Raw genomic sequence first — 6,018 nt, forward strand, 5'->3', positions numbered from 1 at the left:
TATAGGAAGTATTGAAAATGATAGAACAATTCATAATGAATTCAAAACTTTATTTTCATGCCTGAGGAAAAAATAAAAATGATATTTTAATTATAAAATAAATTTTTGAATATACTTACCCGGTGAATATATAGCTGCAACTCTGTTGCTCGACAGACAAACTCTACGGAAAAAACTCGCCAGCGATCGCTACACAGGTTGCGGGTGTGCCCAACAGCGCCATCTGTCGACCAGATACCCAGCTCTTATGTAAACAAAGACTCAATTTTCTCCTCGTCCCACTGCGTCTCTATTGGGGAGGAAGGGAGGGTCATTTAATTTATATATTCACCGGGTAAGTATATTCAAAAATTTATTTTATAATTAAAATATCATTTTTAAATATTTAACTTAGCCGGTGAATATATAGCTGATTCACACCCAGGATGGTGGGTAGAGACCAGTAATATATGTTTACTTTTATGAGCTAAGAGTTTTTTATTTCATTTTAGAAGTTATCAAAATAACAAAAACTAAATAAATAGGTACCTGGTAAGGAAGTCGACTTGAACAATTACTCTGCCTTTTAAGTACGTCTTCCTTACGGAGCCTCGCGATCCTCTTAGGATGCTGATCGACCCCTAGGAGCTGAAGTATCAAGGGTTGCAACCCATACAACAGGACCTCATCAAACCCCTAATCTAGGCGCTCTCAAGAAATGACTTTGACCACCCGCCAAATCAACCAGGATGCGAAAGGCTTCTTAGCCTTCCGGACAACCCATAAAAAACAACATTTCAAGAGACAGATTAAAAGGATAAGGAATTAGGGAATTGTAGTGGTTGAGCCCTCACCCACTACTGCACTCGCTGCTACGAATGGTCCCAGTGTGTAGCAGTTCTCGTAAAGAGACTGGACATCTTTCAAGTAAAATGACGCGAACACTGACTTGCTTCTCCAATAGGTTGCGTCCATTATACTTTGCAGAGATATATTTTGCTTAAAGGCCACGGAAGTTGTTACAGCTCTAACTTCGTGCGTCTTCACCTTAAGCAAAGTTCGGTCTTCCTCACTCAGATGTGAATGAGCTTCTCGTATTAACAATCTGATAAAGTCTGACCAAGCATTCTTTGACATAGGCAAGGATGGTTTCTTAACTGAACACCATAAAGCTTCAGATTGGCCTCGTAAAGGTTTAGTACGCTTTAAATAGAACTTAAGAGCTCTCACAGGGCATAAGACTCTTTCTAGTTCATTGCCTACAATCTCCGATAAGCTGGGAAAATCGAAAGATTTAGGCCAAGGCCGAGAAGGCAGCACATTTTTGGCTAGAAAACCAAGTTGTAGCGAACAGGTGGCTTTTTCTGACGAAAATCCGATGTTCTTGCTGAAGGCATGAATCTCACTGACTCTTTTAGCCAAGGCTAAGCATACCAGGAAAAGAGTCTTTAGAGTGAGATCTTTCAGGGAGGCTGATTGTAGCGGCTCAAACCTGTCTGACATGAGGAATCTTAGTACCACGTCTAAATTCCAACCAGGGGTAGCCAAACGACGCTCCTTGGTGGTCTCAAAAGACTTAAGGAGGTCTTGAAGATCTTTATTGTTGGAAAGATCTAAGCCTCTATGCCGGAAGACCGATGCCAACATGCTTCTGTAGCCCTTGATAGTGGGAGCTGAAAGGTATCGTCCTTTTCTCTGGTATAAGAGAAAATCAGCTATTTGAGCTACAGAGGTACTGGTCGAGGATACAGAAACTGACTTGCACCAGTCTCGGAAGACTTCCCACTTCGATTGGTAGACTCTAATGGTGGATGCTCTCCTTGCTCTAGCATTCGCACTGGCTGCCTCCTTCGAAAAGCCTCTAGCTCTCGAGAGTCTTTCGATAGTCTGAAGGCAGTCAGACGAAGAGCGAGGAGGCTTTGGTGTACCTTCTTTACGTGAGGCTGACGTAGAAGGTCCACCCTTAGAGTAAGACTTCTGGGAACGTCTACTAGCCATCGAAGTACCTCGGTGAACCATTCTCTCGCGGGCCAGAGGGGAGCAACTAACGTCAACCTTGTCCCTTCGTGAGAGGAGAACTTCTGCAGTACCTTGTTGACAATCTTGAACGGTGGGAATGCGTAGAGATCCAGATGTGACCAATCTAGGAGGAAGGCATCTATATGTATTGCTGCTGGGTCCGGGACTGGGGAGCAATAGATTGGAAGCCTCTTGGTCAGCGAGGTTGCAAAGAGATCTATGGTTGGTTGGCCCCAAGTGGCCCAAAGTCTCTTGCACACATCCTTGTGGAGGGTCCATTCTGTTGGAATTACTTGCCCTTTCCGACTGAGACAATCTGCTATGACATTCAAGTTGCCTAGGATGAACCTCGTTACTAGGGAGATGTCTTGACCTTTTGACCAGATGAGCAGGTCCCTTGCGATCTCGTACAACGTCAGTGAGTGGGTACCTCCTTGTTTGGAGATGTACGCCAAGGCCGTGGTGTTGTCTGAGTTTACTTCCACCACTTTGCCTCGAAGGAGAGACTTGAAGCTTTTCAAGGCCAGATGTACTGCCAACAGCTCCTTGCAGTTGATATGCATGCTCCTCTGACTTGAGTTCCACAGTCCTGAGCATTCCCGACCGTCTAGTGTCGCGCCCCAGCCCACGTCCGATGCGTCCGAGAAGAGAACGTGGTTGGGAGTCTGAACAGCCAGGGGAAGACCCTCTCTTAGGTTGATATTGTCCTTCCACCAAGTCAGACAAGACTTTATCTTTTCGGAAATCGGGATCGAGACCGCTTCTAGCGTCTTGTCCTTTTTCCAGTGAAAAGCTAGATGGTATTGAAGAGGACGGAGGTGTAGTCTTCCTAGTGACACAAAATGTTCCACGGATGACAGCGTCCCTACCAGACTCATCCACAGCCTGACTGAGCAGCGTTCCTTCTTCAGCATCTTCTGGATGGATAGCAGGGCTTGATCTATTCTGGGGGCTGATCGTCTTGTTGTTCAGCAACGTCCTCATCAGATAGTTCCTCATCCGAAAGCTGATGAGGAAACGGCAACGGAGTGGGCAACGTCTGGCTCGCTGAGTCCGGTCGCACTGGTGCATGCGTGACGGAGCTGGACGCAACATCATGGAACTGCTGCACAGTCTGTGAACTGTCAACAACCATGGGTGCGCGAGGAAGCACAGCGTCCACCCGAGACTGTCTAGACCGTCTGGGTTGTGCAGTCAACACCATACCGGGTTGCTGAGGTTGACGCACTGCGTCAAAACAAGTCACCTCTGCTGGTTGTTGAACGTCCTGAACGTCAACAACCACCTCCGAGCGTCGCTTAACGTCAACGTGCGGCTGGCAACCCACACTGGGTCGCATCGGTGGAGGAACCACCTCAACTGGCAGACGCAAGAAGGTTACCTCAGCGTCAACAGGACGCACAACCGACCGGTTGGAAGGTTGTTGGCCAGAAGGTTCGGCAGCAACCTTCTCCGCATTAAAGTCCTCTATCAAGGACGCAAGCTTGGACTGCATGCTTGCAGCAAAGCCCATTTAGGGTCTACGGGAGCAGGTGCGGCAACAGACGGGGTTAGCGACTGAGGCGGTACCGCTTTCCATCCCTGAAAGCCTTGTTTATGCATGACATAATTGTACAGCAAAACTTCAAAGGCTCGAAAACAGCTGTGAAGTTGACCTGTAAAAAACTTGGAGCGTCTCCTGGCCAGGCGCCAGGGAGAGTCTACGAGATTTGAGAAGTCTATCTGGGCAGAGGCATGAACTCCCAAGCCGAGAACTTCTCTCGTGTCATATCAGACTCTCGCTCTATAAGCCAGTTTAAAAGAAGGGAAAGCAAAGGCTGTATCCCCCAAACTCCTCCTGGTGATAAACCAGTCGCCTAGCAAACGTAAAGCTCTCTAGGAGAGCGAGAGAGCACTAGCTTAAAAACAACGGCTTCGAAGTAGCTAGGCCTAGTGTAAGCTCTGACGTTTAGGCGAACGAGGAGCAGCAGTTACAAAAAGATCCGGACAAAGATCCTTAAAAAAAAATCATCATGATTTAATTAAAGTCCATAGAGGGCTAAGCAGCTTTAGGCTCCTCTCCATCTGACAGAGTCCTCAAGGTAATATCAGTAGGAGGGGGAACAGCAACTTCCTCATCTACAGGAACCTTGTCCGATAAAAGCTGAGTCTCAAGCAAGGGAGAGACCTACCGTGGTGGCAATGCTTTACAAGCAGAGTCCACACTCACTGGTGCATTAGTAGCGGACCAGGACGCAACGTCATGTAACTGCTTGACAGTCTGTGAACTGTCAACAACTGAACTGTCAACCACAACAGGTGCATGAGGACGCACAGCGTCCACTCGAGACTGCTTTGACTGCCTAGACTGAGCAGTCAAAACAACTCTAGAATGCGGAGGTTGACGCACAGCGTCAAAACAAGTCAACTCCGATTGTTAGCGAACGTCTTGAACGTCAACAGGAGCATCAGCAAGTGGCCTAACGTCCAAATGCGGCTGAAAATCCACACGAGACCGCATCGAGTGTGGTTTTAAACAACCTGACTGACGTGACTTAGCTACGCCAACGTCAACAGGAAGCACAAAGGAACGTTAGGTTGGCTGAAAGCCAGGATATCGATGAGATAAACGGCTAGACTCAACGGACTAATCGGCAGAATAGTCTTCCATAAGGGAGGCAAGCATATTCTGCACGTCTTGCCGTACAACCCATTAAGGATCAACGGAAATGGTTGTGGTAAGAGACGAGGGTAACGTCTGTGACCGCAACACTTTGCCAACCAAAAAAGACTCTCGGAGTCTGTGTTACGCTTTTGTTAGGCGGCGAGCAGTTATCCGATGACTGCATAGGGTCAGAGCTGTCCTAATGGCTGTAGCCAGGACGCTGGACCTGTCCTGAAAGGACTGACTTTCGCTTAAGGGCTTCGAAACCTTGTGACAGGTTTCTTATGCGAAAAGCCTTCGGATGACGAGGAGAAAAATCGTCTCTCTCGTCTTATGGTAGGGGAGATCTTGGTAAGATACACCCGATACCATAGAGGGAAACGTCTGTTCGTTGATCAAGGCCTCTCGAACCCATAAGTCGTTCGACATTACTTCTCCCCTGGGCTTGGGAGCTTGCAAGAGGTCCCGGACTAGGTGAACGACAGGCACGAACAGACGAACCCTCGGACGCAACACTGTAACACTTTGCGCATATCACTTTATCACTTCGATTTTCTGTTTTGCACTTATTTCACTGAAGTCGAAACTTTTACTGATTTCTACCTGAAACACGCAATTCTACCCTTCATTAAAAGGTAGTAATTGCGAAATCAGTCGTATAATGCAAGCTCATTAATACCAGCAAAAAACAGAAAACATATTTTAAGATAAAAAATTCAGTGGCTGGGAAAGAGACTAAACACTAGTTCATATAAACTACGTTTTCAATCTCTCACCGCACATAGCCTGGGGACGAGAATAAAAAACTAAAAACGTTTTATCCTTCCTCCCCGTACAGAGACTAGGGACGAGAGTAACTCGAGAACAACGTTACCCGCTTGAACGGAACGTTTTCTCTCCTCTCTCTCCCTCCGTCTCTATCTCTCTCTCTCTTTCTCTCTTGATTTCGCACCTAAGAGAAGAGCCCAATTATATTTCGTCAAAAAAAAACATGTTATTTGACTAAAGGAAAAAACTGAAAGGTTTTTCAAATAAAAAGTTCCTTTAAAATAGAATTTAAAACATTTAAGCTAAGAAAGAATGAACAAAACGTCAGAATCGATTTACTCTTACTGCAAAGTGAAACCGTGATACACTCTCTCTCTATCGTAACGATAGAGCGCATGTTGAACGTCCTGAACGTCAACAACTGCGTAGCATAAATAAACTAAACGTTAGTTCATCTTTGAAAACAGTACGAAGACTATCAAAGAAATTCTTTCATAAAATATTACATTTAAAAAGTTTTAAATCCTTAGCTCTTTAAAAGCTATTTACGATATAAAGGGCTCAACGTTGATTAACTTCGGTTTCCAAGTTAGGACCGCCTACTCTCA

The 6,018-nt window shown here is 45.9% G+C and overlaps 1 protein-coding gene across 3 annotated transcripts in view; it reads right to left on the reverse strand.

Annotated features, from left to right (window-relative positions):
* The window catches only part of LOC137622456 (N-acetylglucosamine-1-phosphotransferase subunit gamma-like), a 94,809-nt gene that overhangs the window by 39,071 nt on the left and 49,720 nt on the right, over positions 1 to 6,018 (reverse strand). The window lies entirely within an intron of this gene.

The sequence above is a fragment of the Palaemon carinicauda genome, chromosome 2 (genome assembly GCF_036898095.1).
Source record: "Palaemon carinicauda isolate YSFRI2023 chromosome 2, ASM3689809v2, whole genome shotgun sequence".
Classification (NCBI taxonomy): domain Eukaryota; kingdom Metazoa; phylum Arthropoda; class Malacostraca; order Decapoda; family Palaemonidae; genus Palaemon; species Palaemon carinicauda.